Here is an 18,850-nt window from a genome sequence, read left to right as displayed (position 1 = left end):
GTTACTTTACTGCACATGTGCCCTCTGGTGTCCAGTACTATCACTACCAATTGTCTCTAACCCACATTACTTACCTGTATCAAATGAAACTTACACTGTAGTCAGCTACTCACAGATTGGTTTTGCTGATATCTCTTCACTTACTTGTCTCTACCTGCTCCGTTCGCCCTTCGGGCTCACTCCGCTCCCCTACCCTGCCCCCAATTCCCACCCCCACTACTCCTAGACTTATACTTTCCTAACCACTCCCACCACCTTTTCCTCTCCAATCACACTTCACCCCTCCCCTTTCTTGTCCTCACTTCCTATCCAATCACATTTTTCCCTCCCATTTTTTGAATACCAAAACCTATCCACCGGTGCTAATTCAACTCACACAACCTCTCCCTCCTTCCTGATTGATTTCCAATTCTACTTCCCTTCTTCTCCTACTTAATCCTCCTTTGCACTATGTCTCCTCTACTTAGCTCTTCTTATTTTAAACACACACTCCTTTTCTCTGTTTTCCCTCTCCTTTTTGTGCCCTACCTCCTAACCTCATATGAACATCTTAGCCTGAAATATCCACACTCCCTCAATCTACACATGAGCTTACCTACTCAAAACACTTTCAAACCTTTCTCTAACATAATTTCTGCTCCTTCCTACCTTCATGCAAAGTTTCACAGAAAGTCCCACACATCCTACTACAATCAGGTTAACAAAAAATCCTTACAGCTCTTCACCAAACCCTCAGACCTAATAAAAACACTTCTCCTCTCCCTTCTAGCAGGTGATATTCATCCAAACCCTGGTTCTAACAACTATGCTACTCAAAAACCCTCAAGCTCCCCTCCCTCTAGCCTTGACCTACCCTCTAAACCCCCTAACTCTCTCTCCATAGCTCACCTTAACATCCACAGCATTAATAATAAAATCGCTCACCTCCATGCACTACTAGACATACATGCTTTTGACATCCTGTGCCTATCAGAAACCTGTCTCAAACCTACTACCCTTGACAATAAAATTACTCCCCCTGGCTACAATATCCTCAGACTAGATCGTATAGCTAAAAAGGGTGGAGAGATAGCTATTCTCTACAAAACAGGCATGCAAATTACTATCAATCATGAACATCCGCCCTCTATAGGTAATGCCAAAATCCTTATCTCAAAGCTGCAACTTAATACACACAAAGCCATAAATATAATCTGCACCTATTTTCCCCCTGGAAATAATATTAGTTCCCTAGAAGAGATCCTTAGCTGGCTTTCAACCCAATTGCCACAAGAAACCATAATGCTAGGTGATGTTAACATAGACTGGAAAACCTGTAACTCTGCAGACCCTCCCACCCTCCTAAATCTTCACGGCTTCTCACAAACCATTCAAACCCCAACCAGAACTAACAAAACTAACAACAAAGAAAGCATATTGGACTGGATTCTAATAAATATTCACTCCCAAACTTATACAGTAGGGACACTACCCAATGATTTAAGTGACCATGCACTCACTTATCTAATCAGACATAAAACTACCTCCACTAACCCAACGAAATACAAAATGGTCAGATCAAATAAAAACTTTAACCCTGAAAGCTTCCTTACAGAACTAAATGCATGCAACTGGTCTCCTCTTAAACAACTGCCACTGGATGAAGCTGTATCATACTTCAATTCCAGGTTCCTTTCTATCCTAGACTCTCACGCTCCCTTAAGATCTATTAGAATTAAATCAAAACCTGCCCCTTGGCTCTCAAAAGATACAAGGGATAAAATTCTCCTGAAAAATAAACTCTGGACCAAATTTCATAGCACAAAAGATCCCTCTGACCATCTTAACTTTAGACAAATAAGAAACTCCACTAAAAAAGCTGTACTACTGGATAAAAGAAACTATTACTGCCATTTACAGCAAACCAACCAACATAATCCGCAAAAGTTCTGGGCTGGCATAAACTCTCTCCTAAAGCCTGGCCACAATGACACCCCACACCCCCTAGGCACTTCCAAAAACAACCCAAAACAAACTGCTGATGCCTTCAATATCTTCTTCACTGAAACTGTCCAGTCTTTAGGTAACCAACTAGCCCCTAATACCTCCTCTCAGCCCCCCTACTAACACTTCCATTCCCACCTTTCAACTGCAACCTGTACCCACTTCACTTATTCATTCTCTCCTCCACAAACTTAAAATCTCCTCACCTTCTGCTGACCTATTACCAGCTCAGTATCTAAAAATTGCAGCCAATTCATTAGCCTATCCCATTTCCATCCTGATTAACAGAACCATTGTAGAAGGCTGCATTCCTTCACTTTGAAAAATTTCACATATCATTCCCCTGCACAAAGGAGGGATCTCTACAGAACTCTCAAACTACCGTCCCATAGCCTTACTCTCCCCCTTAGCTAAAATCATGGAGAAATGCATCCAAAAACAACTTCTTAAGCACCTATTAAACCACAACCTACTAGCCGACTGTCAACATGGCTTCAGACCTTACTACAGCACCACCTCAGCTCTTCTTTCTTTTACTGACTGTATCAACAAAAACCAGAACAATAACATACTAACCTCTGCTCTCTTTATTGACCTATCCAAAGCTTTTGATATGATCAACCACCAGATACTATTAAACTTACTTAAAACATTTGCTCTTGACTCTAGTGCAATAAAATGGTTCAAATCATATCTTCTTAACAGACAACAGGCAGTGCGCTGGGAAAACAGCTTATCCAACCTACTACCTATTACCCTAGGAGTCCCAGAAGGATCAATACTGGGCCCCCTTCTGTTCTCAATCTTCATCAATGACCTACATACCAGTCTGTCCTCTGCTACCTGTATACAATATGCTGATGATTCTACTTTGATCTGTTCTGCCACATCCCACTCTGAATTACACTCCATTACCCAACAGACTTTCCAAAATGTTGAAAAATGGTTCTTAAACAGATGCCTAATCTTAAACCCCAAGAAAACCAAACTATTACTTTTCTCCCCCACCCGAAAATCTTCTCCTCTCAATTTCTCTGTCTTCTCTAATAATGGCACCTACATATCTCCTGACCCCTCTACCAAGCTCCTCGGAGTAGAGATAGACAACAACCTATGCTTTGACTCGCACATTAACAACACAATAAAACTAGTCAACAGAAAACTAGGCTCCTTGTTCAAAATTAAACCATTTCTTACACCACTTGCCAGAACTTCCATAGCACATACCCATTTGATTTCTACCCTACTGTACGCCTCCTCCATCTATACAAATCTGTCCAAAACTAACCTCTAAAAACTAACTGTTGCCTACAACAGTATTGCCAGATTTGCCACTGGCTCTACCTTTAGAACTCACCACTGCCAAAACTTAAAAAAACTGGGATGGCTAGAACTACAAAATCTCATCTTATTTCACCAGCGCTCTCTAGCCCATAAAATCCTTTACAAACCTACCAGCACCCCTAGACTCACGACTCTCATTAGCCCTTATTGTAATCTCAAAAGTCTGCGTTCCTCTAACAAACTTCTAATATCTACCTGCAAATCCAACAACTTAGCAGGCGTGTCCTTGTTCTCCAACACAATTGGAAAAGCCTGGAACTCCCTTCCTTCCAACCTCACTGCTCTCTCCACTCTTCCCAGCTTCAAATCCCAACTCAAAACTCACCTCCTAACTCACTGGCTCTGTCCCTGCCCCTGCTCTAACCCCGACTAGATACCATTCTGCTCCTAGAACTCTCACTTATCTTGCTTCTAATCTTATCAAAAACTTACTACTAATTCCGAATTTGCATTTTTACCATTTAATGTTCTTATTTTTGCATATTGCAGACACTGTAAAAAACATTTTTTCTTCTCTGAACTATACCTGTAACTTTTTTTACTGTTAAATGCTTTTAATGAATAATGTTCAATGTTTATTGCACCTCACTTGGAGCTTTTCTCCCCGGGCCTCTGCTGAAAATGGACATGAATCCAGTTGGACCAGCCCGGTCAATAAATGTAAAATAAAATAAAGACCCACCACCAGCAATGGTATTTTCTTACATTCTCCTTTCCTCTGAATCATCTTTGTTCTATTAATGTTGTCAAATGCTTGCCTCCCCTCCACAAAACCACACTGATTCACATCTATCAATTTTGGCAGCACATTTGCCATTATTTTAGCTAGTATAAACATAAACATTTTATAATCATGGTTTCAAATTGAAATGGGTCTATCTAAAGCTGAGAGGTCTTTATCCTTTTTTGGGTAATAGAGCCACCATGGCTTTCATCCAGGAACTTGGATATCTTTATCCATTTTTTTCTCTCCTAGCTTCCAAACTGCCACATGACTAGCTTCTGTTCCTGGGAATATGCATGCTGATTGATAGTACATCACCATTGTTATCTCATCTCCTACCTTAAATTTAGGCTGTTGAAATTATCTTCCCCTAACCTTGGCATGATCAAGCCTTCCATAAATATTTTCACTTGTGCTGTTACTTCATTTCCACATTCCTCTGCTTTATACAAATTTTGATAACATCTCTGAAATACCTCTAATACCTGCATAGGATTTCTGTTTTTTTTTTCTTTTCATTGGCTCTCAAAGTTTGGTGACAACCCTTTATACTTTCTGTTTCCCAAGTCATTGTGCTAAAAGTTGTGTTATGGAGTTGTTATCAAAAATAGTTGTTTAACAGCAGTCTTTCTAACCGTATGATTAGTATCCAAATATTCTCTTATTTTCTCTTTGGTGCTCTGCAGTTACTCCTCCAGATTCCCCTTATTCAGCAACATTTTAATGTTTGTTAGTCCCTCTAGATAATTCCTATTACTCCTTACTCCTTAATTATATCTTTTCATGTTTTATTGCCTTATTTTTAAACCCTGTATTCATTTTAGCACACTCACTGGCTATCCATTCTGAAGAAATACATTTTCCCACGAATAACACGTGAATAGTTTCAACAACCCAGTAATTTATACTTCTCTTTTTAGCAGATAAGTAGAAAAAAATGCCAGTGTCTCATTTTTACTTCATTATTCTGTAATTTTGTCAGTGCTTGCTCTGAATTTGAAATAGTTATTTGTTGTGTGTCAAAACATTAAATTAAATGCATATGCTCACATGAAATATAATTTCTGTCCAGTCTAGCTCAGTTATTGTACCTTAGAGAATATGTACATTCTGTCAGAGTTATTACAAATTAATTCACACCTTCTTTACTAAATAGTCTCATACATTTCTTCAGAAATCTGCCATCTTTTGTTATATTTTCCCTGTACCAATCTTTTTAACACCTTTTTTGAATTATCACTTGAGATATAGAAAAACATAAATGTATATAAAAGAAAACAAATCATGTTAACAAGTTCACATTTATACAATTATCACCAATCCAACATTAACTATATTGTTCAATTCCTCCTGCCTTCCTCCTCCAAAACATTCTGCATGTATTGTTCCCACAATTTCCATTGTTTTCCTATGTAATTTTGCTCCAACCCTTTTCTAAAGATCACACTTCCAGTTTTTTTTATCAGTGTTACAATATTCACTGTTTCAAATACAGTTGGTTTAGAATATGACTTCCATTTTCTACTAATTGCTTTTTTGGCAGCCATTAGAATTAAACTTGCCTAGACAGTTCAAATTTTGCATTCCAGCTTAAAAAACCAAAAATCCTGAATCTTCTAGACTTTGTTGCATACATATATCTTCACATTGTTTCCTTGTGAAGTGCGTATCCAATCTCTCTTCCCAATGTTTTCTAACCTCCTCTGATTAATTCCTGTAGTTACCATGCAATAGTTTATATGCTCTACTAATTATTCCCTTTGTAACTGCAGCTTCTGTTCTAGGTGCAGCTAAAAACTCTACCAGAGCAGGTCTTTCACTTAGGATTTCCCTATCCTTTTTTTCTTTGTCTACACTCTGATATCAGTCCCAGATGGGGAAGGCAGTCTCTAGCCTGCAGTCCAAATGTCTTCTTAGTCTCTTCCCCCCAATATTTTGTTTCTGTCTCCAGTTATTTGTTTTCCCTGTACCAATCTTGGTATGATCTTTGGAAGGTAAATAATTTTAAATACTAAAACTGATGATATAATATTTTTGCCCTTATTTATCTCACTTAATTTTCTTGCTGTTTTTATCATATAATCACACAGAACTTAAACCTTTTTGATCCTTTTCAGATCTTTACTTTTCTACTGGGTTATCACATATTGAAATTTCTAAGGTTTTTGTAGCTTCAAGTTGGGCCATATTACATTGGTGTTCTAGACTATTTAATCCATCTGATGATTTTCTTATTAATTTCTTCTGATATATGTCTTCCTATATCATTTGTTCTCTGTCAGAACTATTATTACTTAACCTCTTTTATTTTCTGTAAACACTTTTCACTAAGTCCTAATTATTTAGATCTTCATATTCTTTATTTTTAAACAAGAAACATCTTTATTAAATTATCATGTATGACATAGGCAATCTTACATTTATATAAATGAAAACAAACCACATTGGCATAATTTCAGCTACAAACATTATATATTACAAACTGCGTTGACACAGTTGTAGTTGCAAACATTATACATCACTTATAATGTATCTAGTCATCGTCAGTCAAATATTATATATCTCATTTAAATAAATCCAGTCTTCTTTTAAACCTTGTTCCTCCTCTGCATGTATTTTCCCTACAGTTCCCATTTTTCCTATGTAATTTGCTACTACCTTTTTCTAAAGATCTCAATTCCAGTTGTTTTATCTATATTACTAAATTTGCTACTTCTAGTACAGTTGATTTAGACTTTGATTTCCATTTTCTAGTAATTGCTTTTTTGGTAGCCACCACAACTAGATTTGGCAAGGCCTTACCAGGTCTAGGCAATTCTGATTCTGCATCATAGCTTAAAAAAATAATTTCCTTAGTTACACCAATTTCCTCACCCAGTATCTCTGACAGAGCAGTATGCAGGGAGTCTTTAAAGTCTGCCAACTCATTACACTCCCCGAAAATATATTCCCAGTTATCTCTTTTTCCCCCATCACACCTCCAACATTTACTGTCTACCTAAGGAAAAATTCTTTGGAGTCTAGTTGGCATATTAAAATGTCTATGTAAACACTTCCAAACAGATCCAAAATCTTGTAGACTTTGTGGCTTATCTGGGAGACATACATATTTCCCAATTCTTTCTTTGTGAATTCCCTATTCAATCTCTTTTCCCAATCCTTTCTAACCTCCTCTGATTGATTCTCATAGTTAGCATGCAATATTTTATAAGGTCTACTAATGATTCCCTTTTTAATGGCAGCTTGTGTTCTAGATTCGACTAAAAAGTCCACAAGTGCTGCTCTTTCATTTAGGGGGCCTCCTATTTCTTTCTCTTTGCCTATACTGTGATATCAATCCTTGACATGGAAGGCAATCTCTAACCTGCAGTCCAAATAAATTATTGGTGTCTTCCCATTCCATTGCCTTTCCCTGTTAGCTATTTGCTCCCAAAACATTGGTTCCTTTGCCAGTTTTCTCCAAAAAATTCCAGCCATTGCCTATCGTCTGTATCCCTAATTGTAGTCATCCTATCGGTGGAATCTCCTTTCTCCATACCTGTGTTGGCTTAGTTCTTAGAATACTTTCTGCTACTTTATGATATAATATTCTGTATGATTAATGTTATTCTCCTTAAAGGTCTGCATCCAAAATCCCAGTCTCTCCTTATTTCTTGAGCTTCCCTCCTGTTTTATCATCATCCCTTCCACTTTGAATTATAGCTTTCTAGATCTTCATATTCTTGATGTATATTTTTTGTCTGGTAGGCTAAGTCATTCCCGAAATACATTTGTATTGACCTTTTCTATTTCATGCTGTAAGTAAGCATTTGGTGTATTATTCAAAAAGATTAGCAGTTTCTGATAAAATTTCATTTTTATTTTGTTTTTCTGGTAGGATAAGATGCTCCTGGCACATAACATTTGTGTTGACCTCTTCTTTTTCTTGGTGTATGTCAGTATCTAGTTTGTTGTTCACAAGATTATTATTTTTTGATAAAATTTTACTGTCACTTAATTCTGCTTTTGCTTTTTTTACTCAGTTTATGCATATATATATATATATATATATATATATATATATATATATATATATATAAACTTTGTAGCCAGTGCACTCCATTAAGAATTTGAATTTCAACAAATTATCCTGTGCATAACTATTTAAAAGTGTCCACTCCAGATAATCAGTACAGAATACCCTACTAAGCTGAGCCTTTGTTCCATTTGGTTAACAGCATATAATACTCTTTATAGGTGCTTATTCAACATTATTCCTGAATGATAATTAATATATATATTAATCTAACTTTATTCCTTTTATTAATCCTTGCTTATGTCCTCACTTACATAAAAAAAGGTTTTATAAACTTCTTTAAATTTGTCAGACACCTAAAATTTACACTGATAGTTCACTGAAATAACTTAATTTGTGAATGAACCAGTCACAATGACCTAGCATTTACAAACAGTACCACTTCTGTATAATAACTTTACGTGAGTACAAACCAGTCATGATAAAGTAAAATTTACAAAACAGTAGCAGTTCAATGAAGTTACTTCACTTGTGATTAAAGCAGTCATGATAACCTATGATTTAGGAAAATTAACAATTCAGTAAAAATAACTTCACATATGTTTTTTTAAGTGTACACAGTTTCTTTATCACTATTAATTTTAGCAAGTAGTATGTATTTCTACTTCTATTACTATCATGCAGTTATTTAATAGTGCCTTTCTTTGTTCTTGGTAATTTAGTTAATCCTTGGCAAAACAAAACTTCTTCATGCTAAAAACTCTTTGTGTATGGCCTTCTGCCATTCTACCACAATCGTGTGATCACACAAAGACTCACAAAATGTGTCTTTGTATCTTTGCCAGACATTTGTTCATCTTCATCAGTTCAAAAGGGGAGTGCTGTATCCTCTACAATACAGCTACTATTGACTTCTGAAGCAGTCAGTCTGGTTGTGTCACCACTAGTCCACCAGGAATTGAATAATAAAATAAAATGGATGTTTGGCCATGTCTTAAAAGAGATGGTGGGAGAATGCCCAGAGAAATATATAACACAACAAAATGTTTCCTCTGTATCATTAAAAAGAAGGGAGGTTTAGCAAGAAGAAATGAGGAAAAAAATAATTTCCTTGTACTTATACATGCTTATACACAGCCTGTAAGTGTTCACAATCATGTAATCACACAAAGATTCACAAAATGTGTCTGTATCTTTGCCAAATATTTGTTCATCTCGAATCAGCTCAAAAGAAGAGTGTTATATACTCCCCAATACAGCTACTATTGACTGCTAAAGCAGTCTGGTTGTGTCACCGCTAGTCCACCAGGGAATGACAAATAGTTGCTCCCCATTTCTAGAAAACGATGGAGGAGAATGCCCAAATAAATGTATAACAAAACAAAATGTTTCCTCTGTATCCCTAAAAGGAAGTGTGGTTTAGCAAGAAGAAATTATAAAATATGAATGTTTTCCTTGTGTTATACAGCCTAAAAACATCTGAATGAGATGAGCTAAAGCAGTTTATCTGATTGTGTCACCAATTGTCCAACAGAAATTAAAAATAAAATGCAATAGGTATTCTCCACATCTTAAAAAAGATGGGAGAGAATGCCCAAAGAAATATATATATAAATGCCTCCTCTATGTCCTTAAACGAAAGAAGGTTTTATAAGAAGAAATGATAAAAAGATGGGGCAGAAAGCCCAAAAAATATATAACTAAACAAAATACAAGAAGAAATGATAAAAAATGAATCATGCTTGTACACACCCCATAAATGTCCACTCATGATGGGCATATTATATGCCACCAAGCAGCTGGTTTTGGCTGCTAAAGCAGTCAGTCTGTTTATGTCACCAACAGTTTACAAGGAAATGAAAAATAAAAGTAGGTGTTTCCCATGTCTTAAAAAAGATGGGGGAGAATGTCCAAAAATGTATAACAAAACAAAAAGCATCCTCTGTATCCTTAAAAGGAAGGGAGATTTAGTAAAACAAAAATGATAAAAGCTAACAATCTCCTCATCCTTATACAAATCAGTCAACTGAATAACGCTATTGGTAGAATATATTAGAAGTCCACATTGCAGTGGATGAAAGTGCTTAATATATGCAAATATATATTTGAAATATATGTTGTTATACTTTCATTAAACTGGTGGTATCATTGCTTGTCGGTTTCATGCTCACTTCTAAGGTATCCTCCCAATAGCGTTATTCAGTCGATTGATTCGGTAGTAGTTTTAAATGCTATTTAACTGCTTTTTTATACTGTCGCCATCCTTATACAAAGCCTGTAAAGAGTGCCTGTAAGAGAAAGTGACAGATACAGTGACAGAAAACAGATCACACATATTTCTTCCTTTCTAATATTGGAGGCATTTTACTCAAAAGTACAACAAACATCTACCCCAAAGTACTAATGATGTCAAAATGGAGAACAAACTGCTAGTAACAAACCTCACAGTAGTCATCGCATGTAATTTATAAGAAAAGCCTTAATATATTGAGTAACATGTAGAATTATACCAAAGCAAGAATGCACACACACAGTAAGAGCACTGGGCAGCCCTACTGAGGCCTATGAACTGTGGAACCTAGCACAAAGGAGTTATTACTGCAGAAAACCTATAATGTGTTAGACTGTAGCTATAGTACTTGAACAGATTTTTAACATTTAAACCTGTATTGTATTACGCAGGTGCCCTCATCCTGGACTTTCTTAGGCACTCTTTCATCCTTCTGTGCAGCTACAAATTCTCTGCTATAGCTTCAGAGGCTATGCAGAGAAAATAGGAGTGTGCTAGATATGTGCATAGCACTCACTGGCAGGCTGCATGTGGATGTAGGATAGGGGTTACTTAGATTGTATCAGAGGTGGATGGATTCTAACCTCAGCCCTATCCATCAGCCCATGCAGGTCATGATTATACTTTTTGAAGTCACTGTGGTGTTGACAGCACTGGTCTCCCATGCTGGGGATACCATTGGAATATATCACTGCCTGGCCAAATTGCTCCCAGGCCTCAACCTTGAACTGAGGACCTTCATGGTCCTATTGTAAGAGCTTTCATCGTAGCACTGGTGTAGGAAGTGCAAGAGATTTTACTTTCCACACACCTTTGTGTGCTAAAAAGATCACTCCCTTCTCCCTCAGCAGATTTAACTGGCCACTGAGAAGTAGCAAAGAAAAATGGAAGATGCTTTATGCCCACACCTGTTCTCAGGTCTTCCAACTGCTGTGCAATGGGGGAGGGCATTCTTGTGCAACTAGTGGTGGTGCAGATTGATATATACACTATTTTACAATGTCTGAACAGTGGACTTTAAGGTGTGAAACATGGCAGTCCTGTAACTATTTATATGTTGTTAATAAAGCATGCATTACAGCAACTTTATATCCATTAGATGATCTGTGGAATTTCTATTATCCCCCTGGAGCCGTAGTATGTGCCATACACGTACAGTGTTTCTCACAAGTGCCAGGGTGCGGGTACAGTGCTGTAGTTAATTAAGCGCAGTGTTTAGCAAGTTCACATGAAGTGTAAATTGAGCAAATTAGAAACAAAGACATGCTGTAGGTGGATTGGATACTCAAACTGGCCCTAGGTGTGAGTGCGTGAGTGTGTGCCTTCCGTGGAAGGTTGGGTGCTGGGCTGGCAACTCGACACTGTAAAATTCTACTGCCAATCATGAGCAGTCAGATAATCCACTGTGGTGACCCCAAACCAGGAAAAAGCTAAAAAGGAGAAGAAGAATGAGGTAAGGCCTTATTTGCATAATCATCACATTCAGACAACAGAATTTGTGTGATATTAAGTGTGAGGAAAGGCACTGAGAACCACTACATTACAGAAGAAGTCATACAGCAGCAAGTTTGAAACCTGCAACAGTTGCAAACTCTCCCTAAGTGCTTGTACAATAACATTTTGTATAACTTCTACAAGGTAAGTGCTACTTTTTTAGCCTTACCATTTAAAGTACATATACTATTATCTGCTGTGGTACTTAGGTATATAATGATATTGTTTTGACAATACTTTTATGGATTACTGAACAAATTAAGTGACAGGGATACTGCTAGGGTATGGTAATTATGCAGTTGAAGGATTGTTAGGCCTAATGGGAAACTCACCTACCAGCAAATACTCTGAGTGCATTAACACATTCAGGCTGGACTTGCACTGTCAGTTGATGTTAAACCAAGCTTGTTCACTATCTTCTACACATTCCACATATGCAAAAACTGTTTTAACAATGACAGGAAATACATTTGTCACCTTTGGGAGTGGGAATGTTATAGGTGCTGCACTGTGTGTGTGTGTGTGTGTGTGTGTGGGGGGGGGGTGATCAATAATGTTATGGGGCTGATGCTGCGTTAACTGTCTGGATACACAAATATGACTGTCACAACACCAGCATGGTATATGGGCAAGGGGACAACAATGTCATTGGGGGTTATGTGGCACACTAATCACTACTGTGATAATACCATTTTTCCATACCTACAAAACAATGCCTACAATAGGTAGCAAAGAGAGGAACACTGCTGGGTCTGCAGAAAAAAAAAAACTACCAGAAAAGTAAACTTTTTCTGACATGGAGAATGACATACTTCTCCACGCTTTCTGTCTCCATGGCAGATGGCACTTTAGGCAGGATGCTGCTGACAAGGCCTACTGGGTCCGTGGCTGTAACAATCTGATGGTGGACATTAATACTGACAATGGCCAGGACCATACTTATGAAATGCAAAAAACAGCAAAAACAGATTCCCAACAGGAACAAAAAACTTGGAAAATAAAGAAATAATCCCAACAACGCCCTGGAACACACCAGCTTTATTGATAACAAAATGTTCCTTCAACTAAGCGCTTTTGCCAGTAATTGGCTTCATCAGAGTCAAACAAACCTCTAACTACAACAGAATAAATAGTGAAAAAATTTTTTTTTACAAACACTTAATTAGTTAATAGATAAGCCAATCATCAGCCATAAAATAACATTAGGTGAAACGCCCTTAAAAAAAATGCTTAGTGCAAATCATTTCATCTAAAACAAATCAAAGAATCCATTTAACAATGCATATAATGCCTAGCCAAATTTAAACATATCCACTAAGTTCCACAAACAACAAAATTGGTTGAAAAGTTTGAGTGAACATATAAAAAATACTATAAAAATGTATTCCATGAATTAAAAACATTGATATATAAAAACATGTGTATAAAAAGAACATAGCAGCAGGCAATGCTAATAAACATATCCAAACTGAAAAACTATTAGCTTTTAACTTTTGAAGTTTGAAACAATACCAAACTATGGTTTCAGACTTATTCAAAACACTATTACGTCCCCATAGTGTACCTGTTCCGGATACAAAATAAACATTGTACCCAGTATAGTAAACGTGCTAAATAATGTTATTAGATCTCTGCTATAACATGGGCATGAGGGAAACACCTTCATTAAGTCCTGGTGGTCGCGTGGCATTTAACCTCAATTGCCAGCTTGCTTCTTTGCTTTTAACAAGAAGTCTGTCATCGCCACCCCTACAGTTCAGTACCACCTGATCAATAACAAAGAAAATAATTTTTTTAAAACTGGGACAACCAACACTATGATTGAATAGAGTATTGTGCCCATCTTTCCTTCTAATGGCCCTAAGATGTTCACCAATCCTGCCCTTTAGCTTTTGGACAGTTTTTCCTACATAGAAAGCATGGCAACTGACACAAGTGGCAACATAGACCAACATCGTAGTATTACAACTACATCTCCCTGGGCATGATAAAGCATAATCATGCCCATGTATTGCCACATATGGCCCATCATTAATGTAGCGACAAAATTTACATGACCCACATTTGACCATCAAAGACTTGTACCATCTATTTTTCTTGTCCTCCAGGATGTTTTTAATATTTTTTCCCCCTACTGAATACCACTGTGGGTTGAGCCCCTAACTTTGTCTTGGTGTATTCATTGAAACAAACTTGCCACAATTTTTTAGTTGTTTCATTGGGGGGGTACACAAAGGGTTGTATTTTAAAACAAGTACATCAGAATTATCCCTTGTGGTAGTACCCATAGTTTTAATACCTGATGTTAAAATAGGAGAAAAAGATGTGGACCTTTTGGAAACCACTTCACGTTTTGTATTTAAAACCAATTTTAGGGGATAACCTCTCTCGAAAAACATCCCTACTAAAGTGTACATCTCATCCAAGAAAATCTTCTCATCATTAACCAGTCTTGATAACCTCACCATTTGACCCTTAATAATGCTTTTTCTCTGATGGTGAGGGTGGCAACTATTGAAATGAAGTAGGGAGTTGGAATGTGTTTTTTTCCTGTGTATGTTACTTTGTAGCCCCTTATCAGTAATCTTGAGATGACTGTCAAGATAATCTATTTCGGTCTGGTGCCACGTGTAGGTGAATTTAAGGAAGGTAGTGGTATAGTTTAAGTACTCTACAAATGTTTTAACCTCCTCCTCATTGCCTTTCCACAAAATAAGAACATTGTCAAGGAACCTATTGTACATCAGAATATTTTGCATAAAGTTAGTGCAAAAAATGTGGGATCTTTCCCAATGCAACAAGACCAAATTTGCATAGACAGGGGCATATTTGGCACCCATGGCAACACTAGCAATCTGGTGAAACAATTCACCTTCAAAGGTTAAATATTTGTTCCTAAGAACCAATCCCATTAGTTCCACCAGTTGGTCAATCTTTTTTCTATCTATCCTATCACATGTGAGCAAGGATTCTCTGAACCAATTTAATACCTCATCATGGGGAATGACTGTAAATAAATTCACCACATCAATGGTGAGAAAGGAATATTGAGTGGCACTGTTGGTATGTCTGAAGCATTCCAAACAGTGCCATGAATCCTTCAGAATATGCTCAATTCCAATGACCATACATTGGGACCCAAAATCCACAAATGACGCCAAAGGTTCAGTCTTAGAACCACTGGCCGCCACAATAGGTCTAAAGGGTGGGTTGTTGACATTTTTGTGGATTTTGGGAATCCCAAAAATGACAGGTGTGATTGGGTGGGGGACTGTCAAAAATTTTACTTCATTCTCATCTAAGACACCTTGATATAAAGCATCCATTAAGTATAAATCAACACCAGTGTAGGCTCTGTTTATTTCATTTTTTGAAACTTTATGGTATGTGTTTATGTCATTCAGAATCTCGTGCATCCTAGATACATAGTCTATGTGACCCATAATGACTGCCCCCCACCCTTGTCGGGCTTCATAATCCTGACGTCCCTGTTTTTTGCTAAATTACAAAGAGTTAGTCTTTCCTCATGACTTAAGATTGTCATGCTGTGTAAAGAAATTAGACACAAACACATACCATAGAGTTTCAAAAAATGAAATAAACAGAGCCTACACTGGTGTTGATTTATACTTAATGGATGCTTTATATCAAGTTCTCTTAGATGAGAATGAAGTAAAATTTTTGACAGTCCCCCACCCAATCACACCGGTCATTTTTGGGATTTCCAAAATCCACAAAAATGTCAAAAACCCACCCTTTAGACCTACTGTGGTGGTCAGTGGTTCTAAGACTGAACCTTTGGCGGCATTTGTGGATTTTGGGTCCCAATGTGTGGTCAATGGAATTGAGCATATTCTGAAGGATTCATGGCACTGTTTGGAATGCTTGAAACATACCAACAGTGCCACTCAATATTCCTTTCTCACCATTGATGTGGTGAATTTATTTACAGTTATTCCCCATGATGAGGGATTAAATTGGTTCAGAGAATCCTTGCTCACATGTGATAGGATAGATAGAAAAATGACTTGACCAACTGGTGGAACTAATGGAATTGGTTCTTAGGAACACTATTTAACCTTTGAAGGTGAATTGTTTCACCAGATTGCTGGTATTGCCATGGGTGCCAAATGTGCCCCTGTCTATGCAAATTTGGTCTTGTTGCATTGGGAAAGATCCCATATTTTTGCACTAACTTTATGCAAAATATTCTGATGTACAATAGGTTCCTTGTCAATGTTCATATTTTGTGGAAAGGCAATGAGGAGGAGGTTAAAACATTTGTAGAGTACTTAAACCATACCACTACCTTCCTTAAATTCACCTACATGTGGCACCAGACCGAAATAGATTATCTTGACATTCATCTCAAGATTACTGATAAGGGGCTACAAAGTAACATACACAGGAAAAAAACACATTCCAACTCCCTACTTCATTTCAATAGTTGCCACCCTCACCATCAGAGAAAAAGCATTGTTAAGGGTCAAATGGTGAGGTTATCAAGACTGGTTAGTGATGAGAAGATTTTCTTGGATGAGATGTACACTTTAGTAGGGATGTTTTTAGAGAGAGGTTATCCCCTAAAATTGGTTTTAAATACAAAACGTGAAGTGGTTTCCAAAAGGTCCACATCTTTTTCTCCTATTTTAACATCAGGTATTAAAACTGTGGGTACTACCACAAGGGATAATTCTGACGTACTTGTTTTAAAATACAACCCTTTGTGTACCCCCCTTATTGAAACAACTAAAAAATTGTGGCAAGTTTGTTTCAATGAATACACCAAGACAAAGTTGGGGGCTCAACCCACGGTGGTATTCAGTAGGGGGAAAAACATTAAAAACATCCTGGAGGACAATAAAAATAGATGGTACAAGTTTCTGATGGTCAAATGTGGGTCATGTAAATTTTGTCGCTACATTAATGATGGGCCATATGTGACGATACATGGGCATGATTATGCTTTATCATGCCCAGGGAGATGTAGTTGTAATACTACAATGTTGGTCTATGTTGCCACGTGTGTCAGTTGCCATGCTTTCTATGTGGGAAAAACTGTCCGAAAGCTAAAGGACAGGATTGGTGAACATCTTAGGGCCATTAGAAGGAATAATGGGCACAATGCTCTTTTCAATTATAGTGTTGGTTGTCCCAATTTTAAAAAAATTATTTTCTTTGTTATTGATCGGGTGGTACCGAACTGTAGGGGTAGTGATGACAGACTTCTTGTTGAAAGCAAAGAAGCAAGGTGGCAATTGAGGTTAAACGCCACGCAACCAACAGGACATAATAAAGGTATTTCCCTCATGCCCATGTTAAAGCAAGGATCTAATAACATTATTTAGCACATTTACTATACTGGGTACAATGTTTATTTTGTATCCGGAACAGGTACACTATGGGGATGTAATAGTGTTTTGAATAAGTCTGAAACCATAGTTTGGTATTGTTTCAAACGTCAGAAGTTAAAAGCTAATCGTTTTTCAGCTTGGGTATGTTTATTAGCATTGCCTGCTTCTATGTTCTTTTTATACACATGTTTTTTATATATCAATGTTTTTAATTCATGGAATAAATTTTTATGGTATTTTTTATATGTTCACTCAAACTTTTCAACCAATTTTGTTGTTTGTGGAACTTAGTGGATATGTTTAAATTTGGCTAGGTATTATATGCATTGTTAAATGGATTCTTTGATTTGTTTTAGATGAAATGATTTGCACTAAGCACTTTTTTTTTTAAGGGCGGTTCACCTAATGTTATTTTATGGCTGATGATTGGCTTATCAATTAACTAATTAAGTGTTTGCAAAAAATTTTTTTTCACTATTTATTCTGTTGTAGTTAGAGGTTTCTTTGACTCTGATGAAGCCAATTACTGGCGAAAGTGCTTAGTCAAAGGAACATTTTGTTGTCAATAAAGCTGGTGTGTTCCAGGTCGTTGTTGGGCTTATTTCTTTATACTTATGAAATGGCCTGCTACAAGGCCACCAGGATTATTCATACTGCTGAAAAAGTAGCTATACACCTGGTACAGGACTGTAGGTCGATGGCTGGTGGGGACATTGGTTGAACCACCTCTCATGGAGGAAGAGAGTTTTTTTGCCTCTATCAAAGGCAGTAACACCTCCACATGGTCCCAGAGTGCAGTGTTGGATTTTGATGCAGAGCTTTACTGGGTATGAACAATATCTATTGAAGATGCCCTAGTTATGTGGACCTCTTCCTCTGTAATGGTAGGTATAAGATATCCTGATCCATTAGTTGACTGATTTATTAAAACTATCTGTTTTGGGTTATACATGAACATCAGGGATTCCACCTGTACAACCACCTGCAGAAGGTATGCTATTTAAAGGTTTTGTTTTCAAGTGATAGTATTATTGTATCTGAGTTTCACATACACTTCTGGTACTAGGTCATATTTACTCAGGGTATTGTGGTTTGTTATGTTCACAGATGATTCTCTGTCCAGCACCACTACTGGTGAATCACCACTGCCTGATGTTGGAGGATCTGATACATCTGATGATGATGGCAGGGATGAAATGGCATAGTCAGGGAGTGTGTCTAATGGACAGTGGGAGCGTGACTACTGCATCCCATGTATAGACCATGGACACAGTCTCTATGCCCATTGATAATCAGGAGATACACCACACAAGGAGGACAGGTTACTGGGGACACTAGCAGTCAGAGAAGTGTGGTACCCCCTACTAGATATGTGTCAGGATATGACCTTAGCCTCACTGAGTGAAGAGGTACATATGGGGGGGGAGGGATTATTGCTGGTCACTGCAGACATGGTTACCACCCTCCATCTGCAGCCCAGTGTACACGCAGGGCCATTATGTAGGCGCAGGCTATTACCACTACAGCCATGGTGGAGTTAGTAAGGTTGATGCAGGATAAGTTTGATGAACTACAACAGTGCATATCCTGCAGGTGTGCTTGATTTAATAGACTAAATCTCATACTGGAGCGTATCATGTTCAGTT

Source organism: Protopterus annectens, chromosome 9.part0, assembly GCF_019279795.1.
Source record: "Protopterus annectens isolate FY-2018-M chromosome 9.part0, PAN1.0, whole genome shotgun sequence".
In the NCBI taxonomy this organism is placed as follows: domain Eukaryota; kingdom Metazoa; phylum Chordata; order Ceratodontiformes; family Protopteridae; genus Protopterus; species Protopterus annectens.
Note: the sequence above shows the minus strand (reverse complement) of the source record.